Genomic DNA, 23,264 nt, shown 5'->3' with positions numbered 1-23,264 from the left:
TAGACAGAGGGCTCAAGATGTTCTCTGTACTACAGTTGCATCACGCCCGAGAACTGTCCATCCGGACCGAGGATGATCCGGCTGAGCTACCGTATCCCGGGACGAGGTTTAAAAACATTAATTGGATGTACTGAAACGCGAGGTGCAAACTTCCCGAACCGAACCCGCAGTTAACCAGCAGCAGAAAACGATCCTGCGGCGCACGCAGACGGGATCGCTAGCGCATCCCATTCTGTTACACCGAATGTACCCGCCATAGCCCGACACACTCTGCCCTTTCTGCAAAACGGAAAGAGGCACTCTGGCACATATCACAGTCGAGTGCAAAGACCTCAAGATCCCCCCCCCTAGCTGAATTCGGTGTGGGGAATTTTGAAGTGCCAATATTGTTGTTCTCTTTTGCTTTTGATACTACCCAAAAAATAGGTGTTATGCAACCGGTTTCATACCGTAATATAATTCTATTGTATTCATCAAGCAGGCTAATGAAGAAACTTAACCACCACGCTTTAAAGACCATGACTATTGCACAGCCAAAAGGTGATAATATAGCGAAGCTGTTAGCCACTCGTTAGTTCGAAAATGTCGTGTCGCAAAAAAAACCCATGCCGGATCCAGCAGTTCACGCAGACGACGCGAAGCGCAGGCGCCCGGCTAATCTAGCGTGGCGCATGGGCCTCTGTAGTCGTGTAAATAAAAACCAGAAAACAAGCATCGAAACCGCAATATGGATGATAAGGCGCCGCTGAGCAAAATTACCACGCCCCATGTGTTATGCTAAAGATTAGGTTTGCAGCTGTTATCGAAAGGAGAGAGGGGTTGACGTCATTCGAGGGCTAGCGTATACGTCAAGTCCGGCAGGACACAGTACTTCTCACCCAAGAGGCCGAGTGAGATAAGCCGAGTGCAAGCGGCAACCCCGCCAAGGAGCATTTCACATCCTCCCCGATCAGCATGTGCAGTGGTTTAAAAAAGATGCGCTGGACATCCAATTTCACAGAACGGTATTGCGCCCATTTTTTACAGCATATAATGTATGGTCGCCATACAAAACAGCCTATAATTCCCGGACAGGGAGAAAAGTAGATGCTGGCTCTACGTTCGGATTTTTCGGGTCTACATAACAATACTTTGCGCCTTGCGAGTGTGCGTCTCTGAGGTTTATTTTGGACAACCTCTCTGTTAATTCTACCCACCGAAACCCATCGCCATTGTCATGTGTGAATTATCTTTATCATCCCCAAGGCCTCGTGTTTTCGGTGGGAATGGCACGGCAGCCAAGTAAAAGCGGTTCTTTCGCATGGCGGAGTTCCTTCTATCAATACATGAAATACCATAAAGGAGAGTTTTGTTCAAGGCCATCGAAATGTTTCGGAAGCTGTGTTATTGCTTCACCATGACTGAGTTGGCTTGGCAGAAAACCGTAGTTGTATGAGCAAAATTTTGTTGGCATGCCCCTGTGAAAGATTGACACAATGGTGAAACAACCGATGACAAAGAAACGAGTGCCTAAGGAACAAGTGACACAGAACGAAATAACCAGTGACTAAGTAACCAGTGAACTAGTTTTGACCGACAAACTACGTGCTGGTGACGCCTCTGTGAAGTGCCAGAATCGTGTTGGCCCCATTGGCTGCCCACAACCAAAGCCACCTCCAAAAAGGTCTGAGCAATTGATATCTTTGATTCTACCACATGACTGCTAACATGACGTTAGCATACCGATAATTGTTTATAGTGCCAGCCCGAAATACGCGGCAGCCCCAAATTCCACTGTTCGCAACAACGAAAACGTTATTACGGGTTCAAATTGATATAACGGAGTTACCTAAAGCTGGTTTTTTAAAATTCGGCGAATCAGTATGTTATCATGACGAGTTGTTCTGGTTGTTTGGCCTAAAATGTTCGCTTCACTGAGTGGCATGTCCAGGCTGCTGGGACTGGGCCCGCTGGGACCGGTGTAGCGTCGCTGCTTTGCTCCGTCCGCTATCGACGCGGTGCAGACCAGAGCGGAAAAGTTCTCGAGCCAACGAAAAGTTGATGCAACCTTTATATACAATATGTACAAGTGTAAGAACAGCGCTTAATGGCTCGCACATAGGCGTCAGCACCTCTACACTCGGTGCCGCTGAAGAATGCCCCCAGAGAAAGACGACTGCAAGTGCCTCCGGGCTTGTTTTATACCGCGGGAAGTCTTTTGTGGCACCGTGAAGTTCGAGTCGCTCCAATAAGAACCCTCGCTGGCCGAGGTTTGAAATCCGACGAATGGAGGCGAAGGGGTTGCGTCAGCCGAGCTGCCTCGCTAAGGAAAGGGATGGCGACGCCCGCGCCATCTCCGCGACGCTGCCTCAAGGTCGGTTGTGGCCTGTCGGTTTCCGGTCGTTCACCTGAGGCATGATTCGGCATAGCCGCTGCGACGCAAAAAAAGAGGCGCATGTGCGGCGGTGCGTGTTCCAGCTTGTCCACCGCGGGCGGTTTCGTCTGGTTTGGACGAGGCTTGAATAGGCCCCGCTGTCGGCGCGTCGCCCCGTGCAACGCATATGGGATGGGCGCTCTGGCAAAACACGGCACAAAGGGCGACTAGATTAAACGTCTACGGGGGAAAAATCAGCTAAATTATAGCTGGGTAACCAAGGGCAGCGGGGCTGGCGAAAACGCCGGAGGTTCGCGGGGCCGCTGGATCCCCATTTAGTGTCAGTGGAGACCGCAGCGGAGCACAGGTTCCCAACATGAAACGTGCAGTGGTGAAGTCTCTCGACCCGAAAAACCATTGAAGGTATCAGTTAACGCTTCTAGAATAATAAATGATTCCGATCAGAATATTTTGCTGCATTTGTTACTCTACCGAGATAGGATGCTAACAGCTTGGAAGCCCGCGTTAAACAAGACGATTATACTAATAGAAATCGGAATATTCAACGCTCTTAAACCTAAGTGGAGGAACACTCGGGATTTTGAAATAGGCTATGTTCAATCATCCTGGAAGTACAAAATTCAAAAATTTGACGTGGCCTTACAATGTGGTCGAATTGTTTCGGCGTATCGTCTGCCAGCTCAGGAAATCTTTAGGTTTCTTTACAAACAGCAAAAATTGGAACTCCTAATACAAAAACCACACATTACTTTTTCTTAAAGTAGGCCTTCGATCAAACATATTCTCTACAATTTTCTGAAAATATAATTGTGCCCAATATTGAAGGCAGGTTACGGAAATGAATGAATAAAATATGCCTGAACAGAACCTAAAGCAGGGCAAATTTTACCGTTGGTTTTGGTAATGAATAAGCACGTGTACTGATTTAAGCAAAGCTTACTTCGTTATCCGTTACTTTAACTCGCTTCATAAATTAATTATCAAGAAAAGAGCACGAAACCTAACATCCTGAATTTTCACTTTAAGAGGGGAAGAAAATTCTTATATTCAAATGTTGACGTAATGCGCGGCCGTTGAAAGGGAATTCCTACAGAAACGGAACTCATAACCTTCAATTGTCATTTTATGTGCATCTCTTCAGATTTCATTTTTTGTTTCATGCAAACAATACACCGTCCGCACAATCTTCGTGCACACAATACTGAAGAGCAACAAGGTGAGCTATTTTTACTAAAATACGTTTGTGTTTCTCCTCCTTTCTGTGATCGCAGATATGTGCGGAGGCCAGCCTCAGTTAACTGGTGACCGTAATCGAGCCTTCCTATATATAAAAAATTGATCAAACTCACTAATTTGGGCTCTCATGAACAAAGCCGTAGATAAGGTCGTATTTCAGCTCTCCGTGGCTTTGTTTTGTTTCCAAGTAATAGCAACGATTCCAATAGGAGTTTCTTGGTTCGAAGTTGCGCTTCTTAAGGAAGATGTGCTGGCCTTGGATTAAAAGCTTGAAAGAAAAAACCCAAATTTAGAACTTCGAATGGAGACACTAAGTAACAATTTGACATGCGTTTCGTTGCGATAATGACAATTCGATTAGATATAAACGTAATACTAGTGCCAAACCCGCCAAAACTTCGAACGCACCTTGAATTTCTCAAAGCTGGAAGTGGAACATGAAGTAGAAAATACAGAGAAGCCACATAGCAACATTTAGCCTCTAGGCAGGGTGTAAACATAGTGCCGAGAGCAACATAACCCCCTTTCCTACAATGTGTAGCCAATGCGTTTTCCGCTTGAAATTGCGGAGAAGCGTTGACCAAGCACTGCACTTGAAGTTGTTTTAAACTACAGATTGACACGATAGGATTGACAAACCCGTTAGCCTTTGACTGGACATAATATTCCATAAGAAGTCCATCATCCGCGCGAGTTTTCTGTTGCAATAAATGATGTTTACGGCTGCAAAGGTCACTAGAATTAAATAGCTACGCATCGGCACCCGAACTCGCCAAGTTGTGATGCTGTTATGATGTTTCTCCCAGCAGGGTTTCCGTATGTTGCATTAGCGGAAGAGCACTTCAAGGTAGTCCGGCAAACATTCCGACAAAGGAGGGAACGGCGACAACAGAATGCCTTAGAAATGGTGTAAGGGCCCACGCCGCGGGGTTTGGTTGAAAATCTTCCCGTTTCGCTGGCGTATTTCTTGGCACATTTATCAGACGCATTATAGTGGTTCCTCCGCAGAGGCGACAAAGATTTTGGGACTTTTTTTTTCGATTGGTTTCAAGACATTACCAATATATCGACTTCGTGCGTATTTCAGACTTTTATTGGAGGTCTATGCGCCGACTTCACGTTATAATTTATCCGCTTACCAAGTTTGTGAGTGTACAGTACCACTCAAAATTGTTTTTCTGCGTTGTCGCATCTGCCTTGCTTACTTTATTTATTTTTTCTATGAACTGCACGTGAATTCACCAGAACTCAAAGAAACAAATTGTCAGGTGCAAAGAGGCGCCTTGTCGTCCTTCAAAATCACCCTAAGAATTGTGAGGGAACAATAAGTAACTCATTCCGAAAGCAATTTCTTGAATTTACCTTTTCACAAGTTCATTATTGCCGAGGCGTAAGGTGAAAGTGCTAATAGCCGTATATCCCGTTTAGAAGTGATCCACGTAGTTGCAGTATACTGTTGGCATTCTAAGTATGTAAGGGCTGCGGACGTACAGAAAGTTGTTGAAACCTACAGAGACGGGGGCATTACTAGATATTAAATTCACATGAGTTGTAGGGAAATATTACAGTAATGGCCGTTGTAGCGAATTATGTTTGTATTATCTCTACGTGAATTATGTTGGTTTTAGTGCAAGGGTCCCAGACTCATTTGCAATAGCTAATACTGGAAACAATGAAAGCAATATACCCTTGAAGCATTGCTTTCGAAGGAAGCAGCGCCCGGCAGTAAGATAGAAACACCTTACGGCAGAATACTTTTTACATGTCTAGTTTTGCAATAATCCAAGGTCACGCTATTAGAAACTACGCAACAAGGATTTTACAAATGGTAAGAAGTAAAATTATCTTCTCACAAATAGGCATATTGTGTATTTTTACTCTTTCCTTCCCACAACAAAATCTAATTATTTTTGTTTTAGTTAGATTCACTGCGATGCAGTCACTTGAGACGAAACGGAATATTCAGCTAGCAATTGTATAAATAATCTGACGTCAAGGCGGCCATTGGAGCAGCCAGGGGGTGATTTTATGCAACTGGCCAAACCGCTTCCGCTCACTGACTAGCCCAGTAACTGTTATTATTAACAATGGCTATGGCTAGCAAGTGAGAGGAAGCAATTTGGCCGGTGACATAAAATCCAAGCAGATTGCTCACATCCACTACCGCAATCTCCGCTGGTGTCGTTTCGCAGGTGCAATAAATCGGTCTGTCTTGATTTTACCCAACCGGACAAACTGCTTCCGCTCACTGACTAGACAGCGCCTTTATCAATAATGAACAGCGATTCTTGGTAGCCAGTGAGCGGAAGCGATTTGTCAGGTAGGGTGAAATCAACTTCGAGTGCTCCCATGGCCTGCTTGTTATGATTCTCATTAGATCATTGCAATGTCGCCAATATTTGCTTTCATTAAGGTATCACTAGACTGAGGTACTCTCAAGAAATTAGAACGGCCAATTAATCAGCGCAGATTATGAATTTAGCGGAGCTATCTGTAAACAGAATACCAATATTTTATGTAATAAATACAACGTCAGTACTGCACTTCCCTCGTATAGTACAGAGATTTTGGTAAAGCAGGAGGGTTATGGTTGTTCATATATTGTCAGAAAGCCAAGGACGACGCAGTTATATTGAACGAGAAAGAAGTTTATTGGAGCAAACTTGTGCTCCCCTAACCGCTCAAAAGAATACAGAGGCGGCGAAGCAGCGGTCAACAAAGTGATTTGCGCAGGCGGGTGTCGTTGAATTGAATTCCGCGGCGCCTGCTCTGCAGGCTTTTATCGTTCAGCGCGAGTGTTTCTGGAACCATCGATTCACATCCAGAACATTGTAGATCACAGAAGATAATTCTGGGCTAGCGACGTTCGGGCGAAACAGTCTGCTTGTCTGAATGTGATAGGCCCTGCGGCATACAAATAAAGAATGGAAGACGCGCTTCGCCAGGAACGCAGATAACACCACCGGGCGTGGCCCGGCCGTAAAAACAAACAATAAATAAACAAACCTATACATGGTTCGCAGCAATATAACGACTGTTAAGTTCAGGTGGATTCGAGCAGTGCTAACTGCTTCGCATGAGCTCAATAGTTTAAAGGTAAGCTGTGCTGTGTCGGTACACGTGCCTTTCCTAAACCCCTATTAAAAATTTGTGGGGATTATGAAAAAATATTGTGTATTTCGAACAAAAATGTGTTTTAGCGGCGTTTTGAATAACTGAAAGGACGAAAGTGGGTCGGAAGCACGACGGCATGTTTTCATCCCAACAGTAAGTGAACCTGACGTTGGCTGTCTGTATGACAGTGGCAACCTTCTTGACTATACCCGAAGGGCAAAAAATTGAAAAAGGGAAAGTAGCAAACTCCAAAAGAAATTTATTATGATATTTGGCAATTGTCCCTCTCTATCCCATTACGGTTTGGAAATATCGTGAACATTTCAAATACCCGAATTCCTCAGTTGTATAGAAAAAAACTATTTTTCGAAACCTGTTTAAAAATGTTCCTATGTTTACTATATTATGATAAGGGTAGTTGATATATATTCAGCAAAAAGTAATAAGAAAGTGTGTGAGAGCGGATTCCTTCAATGTTATATGAAAAATGGTTCTGGCTTTACGAATAGAGGTCCTGCTTTGCGGGAATTCTACTGTGTTTATAGGCAGGCGACGTCAAGGTGTTAAGCAGTAACCCTTGGTCGAATATTTTCGCTTGTCTATGTTCTGAATGTAGGCGAATTTTTACCTGTTCAAAATGCCTTATTTTACCTGTTTCTGAGCGCGTACATAAAATGCGGTGATAGTAACGATTTATATTTTTATTTTGCGTATGTCTTTTAATATACCTCTGATTTTCTGGCTTTTTGTCATGCAATTGAATTGAATCAACCTTATTTAGGCTGGAAGAACGACGCTTTTATGCGACGGGACGCGGGCTTTTTGTCGTCCTGCAGGGTAGGTACTACTCAGCGGAGACGTTCGGTCGCCGTTGCCGACTCGTGAGTCTCATGCCGTTCGAGCACCCACAGGCCTCGCTCGATGGCCCTGTCTTGACAATCACTCAACCGTTTATTAACGTGCCCAGGAAGAGCCGGGGGGCCTTTGTGCAGGTGCACGAAGAAAATAAAACAGGAAATGTCATACGCCCACACCTCACAAGTAATGCAATTAAAGGACAATGTTGCTTACACACGCACACATAAATTGCACAATCTCGTCCACCGGAATATACATGCAACCACAGAAAACACATACACACAACACACATGCACACACAAAAATTAGGTACAGTGCCTTGCAGTAAGGCATGTGACACAATACGCCAGTGATCAGCACACACAGATAATTTGAAAAAGAAACATCAGTGTTAACAAAGTTTAGTTGCACGGAAACAGAATTAGTCTAGTTAGCTTATATGTATGAAATGGAGCATTGAAGGAATATTCATGTATAGAAAACCAGTCATTGTATAAGGGGAATATATAAAAAAGAAAGGATTTTTTTGTCATCACTTCATGCTCAAGTGACTGGGGGTAAACATAGGATAAAAAGGTCACACTACCAGCTCCCTGACATGTTTGCGGTACTCTGTCGAATAATTATTAAGTATGTTTAAACAGTTGGAGTATTGATTGCACGTAGAGTGTAGGCGAAACATGGGGCACAAGCCACGCAGAAAGCTCGGATTTAAAAAAATGTGTGGTGTGTCTTGTGGTGGATTTTTGCGTCACATGGAGTAGAACATGTTGCAGCATTTTTTCACAAGACACTGTGCCCTGAATGAGTTTGAACAGGAAAAGTAGATGACACTTAATACGTCTGGAGTTGAAGCACTCTTTCAAAGGTACAGAGAATGAAAAAAAAATTCTTATGGCTTGCAAAGCGATGATTGAAGACAGATATAAACTTTTACTGGACAATTTCAATAAGCACATAGGGTTTTGCATATGCTATTAGGTATCTCAGAAGCATTCTCGAGCTGCGGACGACAAATCGTCGTGTACAGCTTGAGAAAATAACCCTGCTCGTTGAACAGCTCTGATAGGCAATATATAACGCCGAGAGTTCGGAGGGCCCGCTGAGTGACCTCCTGGATGTGGGCGGAGAAGCTCAGCGTAGTGTAGAGAATGAAACCAAGAACCTCATCCTCCACAACACGTGGTAGTGCTTCTTCCTGAATGTTATAAGAGAACAATATGCTGTTAGATTTTCTAGTCTATATCGATTGATTGTAGGGTTTTAACGCGCCGACGCAGCGCAGGCGATGAGGCGCGCCGTAGTGGAGGGCTCCGGATTAATTTTGACCACCTGGGGATCTTTTACGTGCGCCGAAATCTCGTACACACGGGTGTTTTTGCTTTTCGCCTCCATCAGAAAAGCGGCCGCCGAGGCCGGGAATCGAACCCGCGACCTGGTGCTCAGCAGCACAACGCCTTAGCCACTGAGCCACCGCGGCGGGTTTCTAGTCTATATTAATACCCTATTTCTTGATGTATTAATAAATAGTTTCTTGCGTGCGCACCAATATAAAAAGACGTTATCGCTCGCTGTAGAGCGTTTCCTTAAATATTTTGACATCATCAGCCTATAAGAGAAATTGAAAATGATAAATTACTGAGAAAATATCATTTATAAACATTGAAAAACTAAGTGGTACCAGAACACAGCCCTGAAAGATACCGCTTGTGGCCTCGTAGGAAAAGGCAAACTATTCGTTTCCATGGACGAAGCGTGATCTATCTGATGAACAACCATTTTAAAGGCATTTCGCGGATTGTTGTAAATCGAGTTGACACATCTTTTGAAATATTATATCATGGATGACGACATCAACATATTGCTCAAATCGAAGTAAACGATATTGAGTTTTCTTCTTCCCTGCCGAGCTTTCGAAGTATGCAGCATACAATTTAGAAGATTAGCGGTGGACGATCCCCCAGCGTGAAAACTGTTTTACTGAGGTAATAACATAGTTCTTACACCGAAAGTGAATAGTGTACGTTGTATAGTCTCAACGAGTTTTTAAGCACAGCAGACAATAGAAATCGTGCGGTAGTTTGCGGGGTTTACCTTTGACCCCGACATGAATATAGGAACAACCCTTGCAGTCTTCCAAACGCTTGGGGAACTTGCCGGTATTGAGTGGCGTTCAAAATACATGAGTCAAGACCCGAACAAAATGCCCAACGCCTTCAGTAGTGCAAAAGGAAGGCCATCAGGGCTACACAAAAACGGTTGCTTAACTCACCTTATAGCTCTTGATACCAGACTTTCCGAAATAAACCATTTTAAGCTTTTATCATACACCGGAAACACTTGAGGGGGGCCGTCTGCGCTTTTCTGTCGGAATACTGAACTGAATTGTTGAGCGACGGCATTAGGAGCGTCAGGAATGTTGTCACCCCTGTTGTCAATGACGTTAATATTTCGTGGGCGATTTTTGGAAGTGTCTGCGCGGACGTGCCCCAGAAAGCTTTAGCACTGCGTGGCGCATCAGCTACAACCGCGGAAATGTAACTTGACCTATCGCGCCTAAGTAGATATTTACAATGTCTCCTGAGTTGACGAAACTCCCTCTGCCACCTCTCTTGGCAAGTTTTCTTTGCTTGTTTGTGAGCTAGCTTATTTCTACTACGGGTCTTTCTTGGTTCACATAATAACCAGTACCGAGAACTGCTTCTTTTTTTAGTTTTTTTTGCGTACAAATCTGCTTAAGCGATCGTGAAGAACTTCGTTGAAAAAATCAGTCATTTCTTCAGCGTCATTGAGGTTGTCCAATGGTGACGAATTCGTCTCACCGAGGAACTAAAACAAGCCCATATATTCCCCACGAGCGAAGTTGTAACTACAGATAACTAGTGTGTGGACGTGAGGACTGTTGGGTGCTAGGAATACGTAAGAAAAAATTTAAATGAGTAAGGGGGGGGGGGGTGAAACCTGTGAGGTTTTACTAGGTTAATATAACTCCGCGACTCTTCAACGTGTTCGGCGTAAGTAAAAGACAAGTCCAAAACGTTTCCCCGCAGATTCTTAACAAAGTTATTTGCTGTAACGAACTGAAAGAAATAAAACCTAGCAAAATTTCACAGTTCAGTGATATCGGATTGGACGCCCGATCAGCGATTTATGTTTCTCGTGCAATGCCGGGTGCGTTGCAGTAACCAGTTATAAGAAAATTGTGATCACTGTGACAGGTTAGAAGATTTTGTATTAGATGGAAGGTATTTCTGAAGTCAGTGGCGCTTGTGTTGTGTGGTAAGTAGTCATTGCATATTAAGACGCCTTTACCCCGACAGCAAAGCACCGCTAACTAGAAACAATCAGTTTCCAATTCAAGATAGAGTAGCCGTTTACATTTTAGCGAATCGTCAAAGGCAATCAACACACCACCTCCCCTTTGTTTTCCGCGCAATGCGTCACGTCAAGGTCGTGCCGAAAGACGTGGTAGTTTGGGGAAAGAAGAAATTAGAGCTTATGTCCGGGCACATCTAGGTTTGTGTAAGAATTATTACTGGAAAGATATAATATTATTCAATCAATCAATCAATCACTCATATTTATTTATGTGCCCAGGAACAGCCAGAAGCCTAAGTACTGGCGCACAGGTAGTAACATAAAAACAAAAAGCAAGAAACATATTGCAAGAAACAAACAAGCGACAAGACACTAAAATTGAAGTAGTAAAAAGAATAGAAATAAAGCACAGGCGGAGCCTTGGTACCGGTAAAAAAATAAAAAAAGAAGATTCCTTCTATTGCTCGGCTTGTTGTAAAGGCCACACGACAGGCAGAGCAACAAAGTTTGACAGTAAAACAACAAAAAAAAAACGGCAAGAGTGTAGAGACAAATGATAAGACGAACAAATGACCGTAAACAGTTTCAAATATAGGCAACTATCAGTTGGTTAGACACAACCGCAGGGGAACCAAATTCCAGAAAAAAAAAACAACGAGAGACATATCATAGATGTCAAACATACTGTATTCAACAGCACAGTAGGGTAAATTGTAAAGGATTTTTGAAAGATGTCAAGGCGTTCAAAGAAGCTGTTGTAACAGTTATAAATTCTGCGCAAAGGAGAATGATTGGAGTAGCGCGCAGCGCTCAAGAACGGGTGATGCGATCTGGTGGCCCTTTGTGGTACACTAAACTCTAAACAGTTAAGCAGGTCTGCGCAAGAAAGGTCACCATGCACAATTTTGTGAACAGATGTAAGATCTGTACGCATACGTCTGCCGTTCAAGGAAGGGATGGAAGGAACTATGGGTAAGTCAGAATAAAGATAGAAACTGTGATTGTGATGACGGTGCTTGAATATGGATAAAAACTTCTTCTGTACACGTTCTATTAATTCACTACTAGATTTGGAGATGCCGTTCCAGGCAACAGAAGCATATTGTAACTGTGGTATACATAGTGCATTGTATAGCATTAGAAATGGATCTAGAGAACAGAATTCCTTGGTAATCCGACAAACATTTCAAAGACTTCGGAGTGCTCGCCGGGAGATGAGCCTAATATGAGCAGAAAAAGAAAGGGTACTGTCGAAAGGCCCCCCTATGTCCCTAATCTCCTCAACCCTATGCGGAAGAGCGCCCTCAATACTGTAGGAAAACAGCAGATGGTGTGTTTTCTGGCTGTACGTGACAACCTTTGTTTTAGCGGGGTTTAAAATTAGTTTTTGCTGCACCAGACCGATAATTCCGACACATCCCTCTGCAAACCTAAACACCCCTAATGTGCCTAAATAGTTTGACATCAGCAGCATAGAGAAGAAAAGAAGGGTTTGTTAACACTGTTGACTCATCATTGATAAAGATAGAAAACAATAATGAACCCAGCTCGGAACCCAGAGGTACACCACTTGTTGCGGGGTAAACTCTAGACTTTTTGTAGTTCACATCTACTCAAAAGAACCGGTCAAGGAGATAGTTGTACGACAAGGCAACAAGCGTTGCGTCTTCACCGGACGTACCATACTTGTTAATCAATAACTGATGTTTCCCCACATCAAACGCCTTACTGAGGTAAAAAAAATAACGACCAAATGTCCGTTTTAACAAACTGCAGCCGAAGCCGGTGTCATAAAGCTTGCAATATTTGTGACCCTTGATCGGCCAGAGAAAAAGCCGTGGTGATTTGGTATCACAACGTTCTTGACGCAGCCAGCAAGATATTTGTGCAGAGATGATTGAAAGAGTTTTGAGGCGACACAATGGAGTGAGATCAGGCGATAGTTAGAAACGGCTGACTTAATACCAAACCTAAATATTGGAAAAATTTATGTGATTTTCGATGCACCATGAAATTTGCCAAAAAGTAAGCAGTTATTATAAATGGAAGTTAAGACACGCACAAAAATGTTGCCTTAAGACTTCATGAGAGCTGCTGGAATTCCATGTGCACCACAGGAAATTGATGGTTCCATCTGTTTAAGGCTATATTGACAATTTTTTTATCGAACATAAGTATATTAAAATTAGACATATCAGTAAACGATATGCGTTCGTCGTTGGCATCTGGCAGTTGAAAGACGGGATGAAAGTACTGAGCCAAACTGGTTGCAACATCCTCAACCTCTTCACCATCGGAATCAAGCAGGCTAACGTGTTCTTTAGACGCCTTAGAACGGTCGCGTACATACCTCCAGAATTCAGCCAGTTTCTGAGACGCAGCAGCCTCTAACGACCCATATATAGCTGGTGGTCACAACGGTAGAGCCTTTTACAAAGTGAGCGATACCGACTAAACTCCGCTTTCTACTTGTCAGGCCCAGAACGCTTGGCCTTTTTGTGGGCGCTGTCCCTAAGTTTAAGCGAACTTCGAAGTTCTTTAGAAAACCGGTGGGGAACTGAGTAATGAACAGGCTTATAACAAGGGATGCACTTTTCTTTGCCACTCCTGTCGATTTCGGTAAAACGTCGAACCTGTTCGTCCACGTCGTTGACATCAAAAACACAATACCATTCTGCAGATGTATACAAGTGATACATCTTAACAAAATCTGCACGCTTGAAAGCATATCGCGGGACTGCACAATTGTCAACACTGCGAGAGCGATGCTGGGTAGCGACCGAGACAGAGACAATAAGAGGGGGGTGAAACTTGTCATGGAGCACAAGGAAGATTTCGGAGGCACACACTTGAACTTTTTTCAAGTTCGAGAACCACACATCTTGGACATTACCACAGAAGTTTTCTTTGTGGAGAACTGCTGCAAGGAGGTGAACGATTGAAAACCTAAAACACGCTGCATTTGGGCGCTGCCTAATGGTTTTTGTGCTGAAATGAAAGAGTGTTCCAGTTCATACCAGGGGTGTTGAAGTCCCCTAGTATAGTTAGGTGATGGTTGGAGCGTGCATTTGAAATATTTTCGATAGATGTGAGCTTTCGATTATATTCTGCAGGTAAAATACCCGGGGATATAAAGAATGCACCAATGAGCGGATTCTCGCCACTCTTGAGGCCTATCTCAAGCCAGACTGATTCCTCTAGGGTCTCTAAGTCTGCACGCCCCACGCGTTGCACTCAAGGATAGATGGCAATGAGAACCCCGCCATCTTTTGGCTTAGGCCCAGTTAACTTCCTGTCGGTTCTAAAAATTTCATAGCTTCGAGGAAAATAGATGGAAAACAAGATATCATTGAAATGCCAAGTTTCAGTAATAACAATAAGATAAAATTTGGAGCACACCACATTTCTAAGAAATTCGCAAGACTGAGTACGTAGACTCCGAGCGTTTTGATAATAGATGTCGAGAGTGTCGTTCTTATTGGTCATGCTTCGTAGTTTCAAAGCTGTGCACCATGAAAGGGTGGAACTTGTCTTGGAACGGCTTGAAGAGGCAGCCCTTTGGCCACATAGACCGGTCGCCCCGACGCCTAAAACACTCTGCGTCAACAGTTACGCAAAAAGAAGTATACGAGTCATACTTGGTCTTAAGGCGTTTGCACGACAATGGCGTGACTTGCACGTTCGACAGTTGGCCAACAGTTGCCCGGACGTCGTGTTAGCCGACAACTTAGAAACAAAGATGGCCCTGGTGCTCTGTGGTCAGCGCACCACAACCACCTCGGAAGCTTCCGATGCACCAACGCGAGGAGGGCTTCTTTTCTTCAGTAAGCTCGCCGGCGGGCCATTACTCGCAGAGTCGGACCGTACAGGCGGAGGCAAAGGGCAGCCCGAAGAGGAACCAAAATCACTCGACGCCGCAGCTGAGTCGAGGACAGGAGGGGGCCGCCTTCGCCAGCTGCAGCGGCGGCTGCTGTGGCGAACGACGACCTCATGGGGAAGCCGGAGTGCGGTGACGTCACCGGTAGGGTGGCAAGGTCAGCAGGCTTCGGGGAAGTAAGCGGGGAAGGCGACGGACGGGCGAGCTCCCCTTGCATGCAGCAAACCTCTTTACGCAGGGAGCGACGACTGCAGCCTGCTGGGCAAGCCAAGCCACTTTGTCCCGTCGAAGAAGCCGGTTCTCCTAGCGCAGCTCCGTGACAACATCCCCGAGAAAAGAGAGGATGGTGCAGGATTCGGACAGGAGGTTCTTCAGGGCAGCTAACTCTGCGTGTAGGTCCACCGAAAGGACGAAGCCTGCTCCGACAGGTGACGACACTTGTTCAGCCGGGACGCCCGCTGGCTGACCGCCTTGGCTGGTTTGCTCACCGGGGTCGCTAGGCCTAGTGGGTGAACCCGCAGCCACACAGAGATTGCAGACGATTGGCTACACACCGGAGATCAAACACTGCAGTTCCTCGTCCGGAAGAACAATGCACTTTCCGTGCGCGCGGCGTTTACACGCAGAACATCGAAAAACTTCTACCTGCCAAAGAAAGCGAAGCAGCAGAGGAGACACTTATCCTTACTGGTGCCATCATGCCTTAGTGGGCGCCATCAATATTAATAATATTATTCAATCAATCAATAAACCTTTATAAAAGTGCCCAGGAACATCGGAAGCCTTGGTGCTGGCGCACTGAGAGGGAAGAAAAAAAAGAAAAAGGCCGCATCAGAATACATCAGCGGCTGACAGATAAACAGCGAGGCAAGAAGGTGGGTGAGTGAAAAATAATAAACTAGAATACTACAGAGAATAAATCTAAAAGTGGTATCTAAACTACATTACACGACTAACACACACTGTATATTATGGTACATTACAAAAAAACATCGTACAATGACCATAGCAATCAGATGAAGTATCAATTACACAACAATGTATAAAACAAAGTACAGAAAATATTTGTAAATATTCACAGAAAGTGATAAGTTATAGAAAAATATGTTACTGTGCCCTGCCGGGGCCACTGAAAAATATGTATGAGGAGTTGACTAAGCAAGTGTATAATAGTACACACAACGATTACGCCCGCAGCACCAACAACATATACGAACAAATGAGAAGAAATTCTGTGAAAACAACACACAGATGAGGAAAATAACTGAAGAACAAGACTACTGTCGAAATGAAGTTAGCGCTCCACGACTAACAGCCCGGCCAAAAACCTCCCAAGGGGACGGGAAAAAATATCAAGTTCCCCGGAATTAAGGTTATATAGGGGTTGCAGTCTATCAAGAGGAGAACATCTGCTAAGTTGTGCGGCTGCGTGGAAAGGGTGGTTAAGTCTTGTTGTTTTTCAGAACACGAAAACCGATTGTTGCAAGCAGTTCCGGGCATGAAATTGTACCATGAAGCAGTTTGTATAAGAAAAAAATTGTCTGAGCAGGTTCGCCGTTAACTTAAAGGGACAGTTATCGGGAGAGGCTCAGAGGAAAAACGATGCACAAATATTCATAAAAATTAAGTCTCTACACGCTGTAGACACTGACAAGTAGATATGCAGGATCCATTCCAAATGACAGAGGCATATTCAAGTTGGGGAATACAAAGTGCCATAAAAAGTTTTAGGAATGAATGAGGAGACTAGAAGTCTCGTGAAAACCTGCATCGTTTGATTGGTTGGAATCACCAAGCGAGCGGAGCGCCCGCCGAGTCAGTTGAGTGACATGATGCGAAAAAGTGAAGGCCTGTCGAAGAGCAGTCCGCTGTGTTTGATCTCGTCGACTCTAGGCGGAAAATCGTCATCAATACTGTAGCGAAAGAAAATAGAAAATGGAGTACGTTTTTTGAGTATAAGACATGGCGTTTGTTTTCGCCGGACTAACATTTAGTCTGTTATCTGAGCACCAGTTAGCAAAGGAGAATATAACTTGCTGCAGGGCATCACAGTCATCGATGGGCTTTATGCGTCTGAATATTTTGATGTCGTCAACATAGAGAAGAAAAGGAGACTTTTTAATTGCGACAGACACATCATTCACAAAAAGAGAGAACAAGAGAGGGACCAACACGGAGCCTTGGGGCACACCGCTTGTTCATCTATGCATAGAGGACGTCTGCCCAAACGATAACGAAACTGAACCGATTGCTTGGATAGCTACCCAACAATACCACGAGTGGTGTATCAATGACCGACTGCAAAAGCTTATCAAGTAACAACGGGTGCAAGTCAATATCAAATGCTTTGCTCAGGTCACAGTAGACAACATCCAACTGGCCTCGCTCGGAAAGAGCTGCGGAGGCCTCCTCCATGAAGCAGGCGAGATTAGTTGTTGTCGATCTACATTACGTAAAACCATGCTGTTTACTATTAAGAAACTGCTGTACAGAACTTGACAATAGCTTCTGGAGCGCTGCCTCAAAAAGCTTGGAAACAGCACAAAGGAGAGAAACTGTTCTATAGTTTTTTGCATCAGATTTGGTGCCTTATTTCAAGAAGGGGTGCACTGGAGAAATTTTTCACTTACGAGGAAATGTGTTTATTTTTAGACAGTGATTGAATACCGCAGTTAAAACAGGAACAAAAAAGCTGCTGAATGATTTTAAAATAGCCGGAGTTATTCCGTCAGGGCCACACGACAGCGACGGTTTCATGCGCTTCATACTCTGAAGAACCAATTTCTCGTCTAATTGTACTAAGCTAGAACCCTGTACATTATTTAACATTACGTTTATTTTATTGTCATTCCGCGGCCCATATGTAGTACTAAAGTGCTGCGGAAAATGGTTGGAAACATCACAAACTTCTTCCCCAGAGGAATCAACAAGAGGGATTCGCTCATGTGAGTTATTCTTACCTGATCGAATATATTTCCAGAATGTTGCAGGCTGGGAATTAAGGCTACTCTCCACAGAATCAAGATAAGAGCGCTGGTCCCGGTCATAAAGACCTTTGTACGTTTTACGGTAAGAGCGGAAGTCCTCTTTCCATTCATCAAGTCCAGTTTTCTTATATTTTCTATGGCAGCGGTCTTTAAACTTAAGGGTGGTACGAAGTTCATTAGAGAACCAAAAGGGGTGTTTTGAACGGCACGGTTGGCGCTTGAGTGTAAACTGACTAATGCCGCTTTTGACTATTTCAGTGAACCGCTCGACCTCCGCATCGCAATCAGGGAGTGATGAATTTCCAACCAATCGAACGAAGAAAAAAAGTTATACAAGGCAATGTAATCACCACGGGCATAAGAGTAGGGAGTGAATTCATTATTCTTCAGCGTGGCACTGCAACGCTGAATCGAGACGGGAGCAGAAACTAGAAAAGGAGGATCATGCTTGTCGGGTTTCACAAAAGATGGGTCAGACAACGATACTCGCGTGTTTTGAATGTCTGAAAAGCAAAGATCTAAGATATTTTGAGAGCTGTGTTTGATAATTTTAAGTTTCACCAAGGATGTGAAGTCTACGAACTCTAAAAACGTGTTGTATTTTTGCTGTACGTAATAATTGTAGTGTTGATGGATAAGATGTCCTCATTGTACACTCGGTGTATTGAAGTCGCCAGGAATGATATGCTGGTGATTCGGGTGTGATGGTCAAACTTCTTCTACAGATGTAAGCAGCTTTTTAAACGACTTTATAGGAACATCAGGGGGAATGTAAAACGCCCCTAATAAAAGCTTCTTACCGCCAGTCAGCCGAATGTCCAGCCAAACAGACTCGTTGGCGCACTGAACGTCGTGACGCCGCATAGATTGAAAAGCAGTATCGACCGCATCTAACACCCCCCCTCCCTTTTGTTTCACTCCAGGAAAGCCCCTATCTTAACGAAAAACACGAAAATTTTGGGGGAAATAATCATAAGAGGTAAAGCCATCAGAAAGCCATGTTTCAGAAATAACAATAATCGGACATTTTGATAAAATCGCGTTTGAAAAGAATTCAGTCACTTTGTTGCGAAGGCCGCGTGTATTCAAATAATAGATGTCCACCCTTTCGCATCTTTTATTCGTCATTTTTAACATCGCTTGGACATAACATGTCGGCATGCAGCTTTCCACGGAAGGGTTTGTAAAGACAGCCCTTGGGCCACAAGAAAGGATCGCCCAGATGCTGGAAGGAGACCTCGTCGACAGTGGTACGACGTCCACTATCGACAGGTGCTCCGTCAGTTGCACTGAGGTGGTGCAAGGGGACAGTTCAGACACAAAGATGTGCCTTGGAAGCTGCGAACGCTGGACCAAAGGGATGCCAAATGAATGAGACGCACCCACACACGCCGCACGCCCGATCCCTTTGTTTGTCAGAGCCGAGTTGTCGCAATGTTCCTCTGGGGACACAGCAGAGGTTGCAGGAGCTGGGGTCAGCTGCTACGTCATTGAAGGTGTTCCGTCTGTTTTCGCCACAGCAACGGCGAACGCTGCATGGAGTCCACATTGCGGGCTAGGTGTCGGCGGCGCCCCCTCAAGCTCAGGTGTCGGAGGGGAGGAAGGCGGCAGGCGGCCGGCGGAGGGGAGGTGGAGGGGTGCCCGTTTTGTAGGGAAAGGGTCGGCCCGTGGTAGCCGCTCACTTCGAAGGCTGCGAACTTCCGCCCACAGCGAAGCAATTATGCCTGCCTGCTTGGCGAAAACACGTGTGTTCTCCCTGCCCTGGCGGTCGTTGGCCTCTCTCAACTTGGCGACCTCGTCAGTCAAAAAAGAAAGTTCCTCGAGGGCGTTGAATAGCATTGCGCGGAGTTCGGCTGCGCCTCCGCTAAGTTCGGCCGGTCGGGGAGCGCCTTCCAGTTGTTGCGAACACGTGGAAATGCGCTGGCTTCCTTGCACGAAACTCGTTGTTGGGACTATCCGCAGCCTGAGTCGCCGAGGACGCACAGAAATTGCAAAGTAAGGGCCGTTCACCAGTCTTCAAAGCTTGCAGCTCCATGTCGGGCAGCTGAATACATTTAGAGTGGGCACGTTTTTTGCCCGACGTGCAACGAAAACAGTCCAGTCTGCCATAAACAACACCGCAGCACAGCACACAGGCATCCGTACTGGGTGCCATCTTGGGCACAAGAAAATATTAATAATAATAATAATAATAATCAATCAATCAAGTTTATTTTCGGTGCCCAGGAACAACCCTATGGTCTTGGTACTGGTACACCATATACAAACAGTATTATAAACAAACTAAAATCATGACAACACAACACAGAAAACCATATGTATGAAAGAAACCATAAAGTAAAAATAGTTACTGAGATCTCAGAAAGCAAAACAGCAAAAAAAGGAAGCCTACTGTTAGAAGCCATGACACCGGGCCATCAAAACGTTGAAGGCACGTGAAAAATTGAAAATACACAAGCAAATACTCAATGAACTTGACGGAGATAGATTATACGGGATCCGGACAGTTTATCGAACGCCGTTTGATCGAATGCGATTTTATCGAAGCCGTTTTATCGAACGCCGTTTTATCGAAAGTGTTTTTCCCAGCATTTTTGTTTTATTTTTTTGTTTTGTTTATTTTATTACTTTATCACCTTCAACCAGGTTCGCTGCATTTGTCCTTCCGCCGCGTGGGACGCAAACTTTGTCTTCACAACTTTTGGATTTCTGCATTCCTACTTTTTCATGCACGCGCAGTTGTTGGGGTGACCGAACCTCCTCAACGTTCGCCCGCACCTTTCGGCACGTGTTTTCCGCCCACACCCTTTCCTCTTTTAGCTTTTTTATGCCGCCTGCTTTTTTTTTCGGGGATGTCTCTATTCATAGTGATCTCTCCGTCTTACGCCTGTGTCAGAATGGCGCTTCCAGAAACACGTTCACAAGCTAAATACAAGGTTGAATATAGTATCTCCCGGTTCTTGAGATCTTGTTTCCCTCAACTTGGATTTGTTCCACTTATCCTACCATTTCGAGAAGTCCTTCCCAGTTGGTTCCAGATGTAGGGCGCCAAAGCGCCGCATCAATAGAGTTCCCCCCATCCAACTATCGCCACCTCTCTCCGACTCCCCGAACATTCACTTAGCACTAATCTATTCATAGTTTTTTAAACCATATCTTTACGAGATGGAAACAATGCGGCGAGATGGTCACGGTCAGAATCGCGAACAAACCACGTGGCCAGACTTATTGGGGAAGGACAAGGCTCCGGACCACGCGACCATGCAGGGTTGGGCAGGGTATATATGTTTGGATTTTTTTACCACAATCTAGTAAAAATCTTTTTGACAGCAACGCTGCGAGTTCAAATGGAGCTTACGAAAACGGTACGTGGAAAGGAAAAGCTCTGTGCGATGGGTACGGCTATATTGTGCAGAAGAAGGTGAACGCCAGGTATTACTGGAAATGTGACCGTCACAAGTGTGGCGGTCGGATGGTGACCCTATACGAAGGCGAAAGAGGTGAGCACACCGAGAAAGGACGAAAGGAACACAACCACCTACCGGACGCTACGAGGGCCGAGGTGTTGCGGGCCAAAGAATCCATCAAAAGCAGGGCCGTGGCTTCTGCAGCTCCTCCAGTGCAAATTATCCAGGTAACAGTCTTTATACTGTGCTCTGTTAGATGTAACTAATGTTGTTTGTGTTTTTCAGAATGTTTCCACCTCAATGTCAGCGGAAGGACGCCAATCTCTGGGATTCCCAGACACACTGCGTAAAGTGATAGGCCGTGCTCGCGCCGCACACTTTACTCCCGAGCTTGCTGATTTGAGCGCTTTTACGGTTCCGGATACATTTAAAATGATCGGCCACAAGACCTTTTTGCAATATGATGGGGTCTCCACTGACGGAACGAGGCTCCTTCTTTTCGTGACTTCTGAGGGGCTGAAGCACCTTGCAGACGTATGTACCAGTTCTCTTGCCCTTACACTTGCTTTTCTGGTTTTCAACTTTTTTTGCTTGTTTCAGTCCCCTACCATGCTCTGTGACGGAACATTTAAAACAGTGCCGAGACTGGTTTACCAGCTTTACACCTTTCATTGTGTAACGAAAATTGGTGACCCGGCGGTTTTATTCCCATTCGCATACGCTCTGATGTCGTCGAAGACTGAGGAAGCCTACACTCATTTATTCACAGTGAGTACCTCCCACTCTTTTAATATTTTCAATACTCTCGGCTGCTTAGGTCTCATGTTGTTAATTACTTTTCCGCATTTAAACGCACTCAGGTACACGTCGAACCTGCCAGCCGCCACGGATTTGTTCTCTCACCAGGCTTCCTAATCACGGATTTTGCAGCGGCGGCAATCAGCTCTTCAAGGCGAATTTTCAAGGACAGCGCACCCCATGGGTGTTTTTTCCACTTCTCGCAGAATGTTTTCAGGAGAGTGCGGAAAGTCGGCCTCCAAAGCATACACGCAAGCGATGGCGACTTTTCCCGGAACGTGCGTCAATTGTGCGCTTTGGCATTCCTGCCGTCCACGGGATCCGTAGTGTAAGTAACGTCACCAGTTATAATGTGGGTCGCAAAGACTTACTCCTTCCTTTTTCACTTTTTCAGGGGTATGATGAAATAAAAACGAACTTCCAATCATCAGCGTCAGGACTCTTGGAATGGTTCGGGAATAACTACGTGGTAGGAGAGCCGCGCCAACTTCCTTGCGGCATCGTCATCCGGGCGCCACCACGGTTTCCTCCTGACCTCTGGTCTGTTGACCACCTCATCGCAGAAGGACAACCTCGTGGGAACAATGCTACCCAGGGGTGGCACAGCCGTCTCTTGAAAGTTGTTAGTGCGGCCCACCCCGGCTTCTAGCGCTTCTTGGGCACGCTGCAACGCGAAGAGGCGGCAACGAGCGACCGACTGGAGGCATGCTTACGCAACCAGCAAGCAGGGAGGCAGAAGAAGGCACTTTGACTGCGGGAAGAAAAGCTGATGCGTCTCTGCGGAAATCGGCGACACATGGCGACCAGCGACTTCCTCCGAGCTGTTGCCCACAACTTAAAAACGTATCATGGGGTCTTACGTCGAGCAGAATATTGTTTCTGTACTTGTATTGTTGCTCTTACGTCTCCACAATAAAACTTCTCACAGAGATACTATTTAGTATCCCCTAATTTCCTTTGCTGGGTTAGGAAGGATTCTCTACGAACGCACAGTTAGTGCGTAGCTTACCAAGCGTGCTCATTGTAACGGCAAGGCTATCAGATAATATTATAACGTCGAATAAGCACAGACCAGAGGGTGGTCAAAATATACAAAATTATTGTTTCGTTTGCACCGGGCCCTCTAGAGATTGATATTTGCCTAATAAACTCATACATACCTGATGCATAAGCACGGGGTTAAGGGTGGTCTTTATGCACTAGTTTAGTAATAATACAAAAATCGAGCTTACGCCCTTGAACCCTATCAACAATCGTGCGAAGAAAAAACGGTGGCAGAAAGCAACAAAACCGCA

Source organism: Haemaphysalis longicornis, unplaced genomic scaffold (genome assembly GCF_048455015.1).
Source record: "Haemaphysalis longicornis isolate Haplotype H1 unplaced genomic scaffold, Haemaphysalis longicornis Haplotype H1 scaffold_13, whole genome shotgun sequence".
NCBI lineage: Eukaryota > Metazoa > Arthropoda > Arachnida > Ixodida > Ixodidae > Haemaphysalis > Haemaphysalis longicornis.
Note: the sequence above shows the minus strand (reverse complement) of the source record.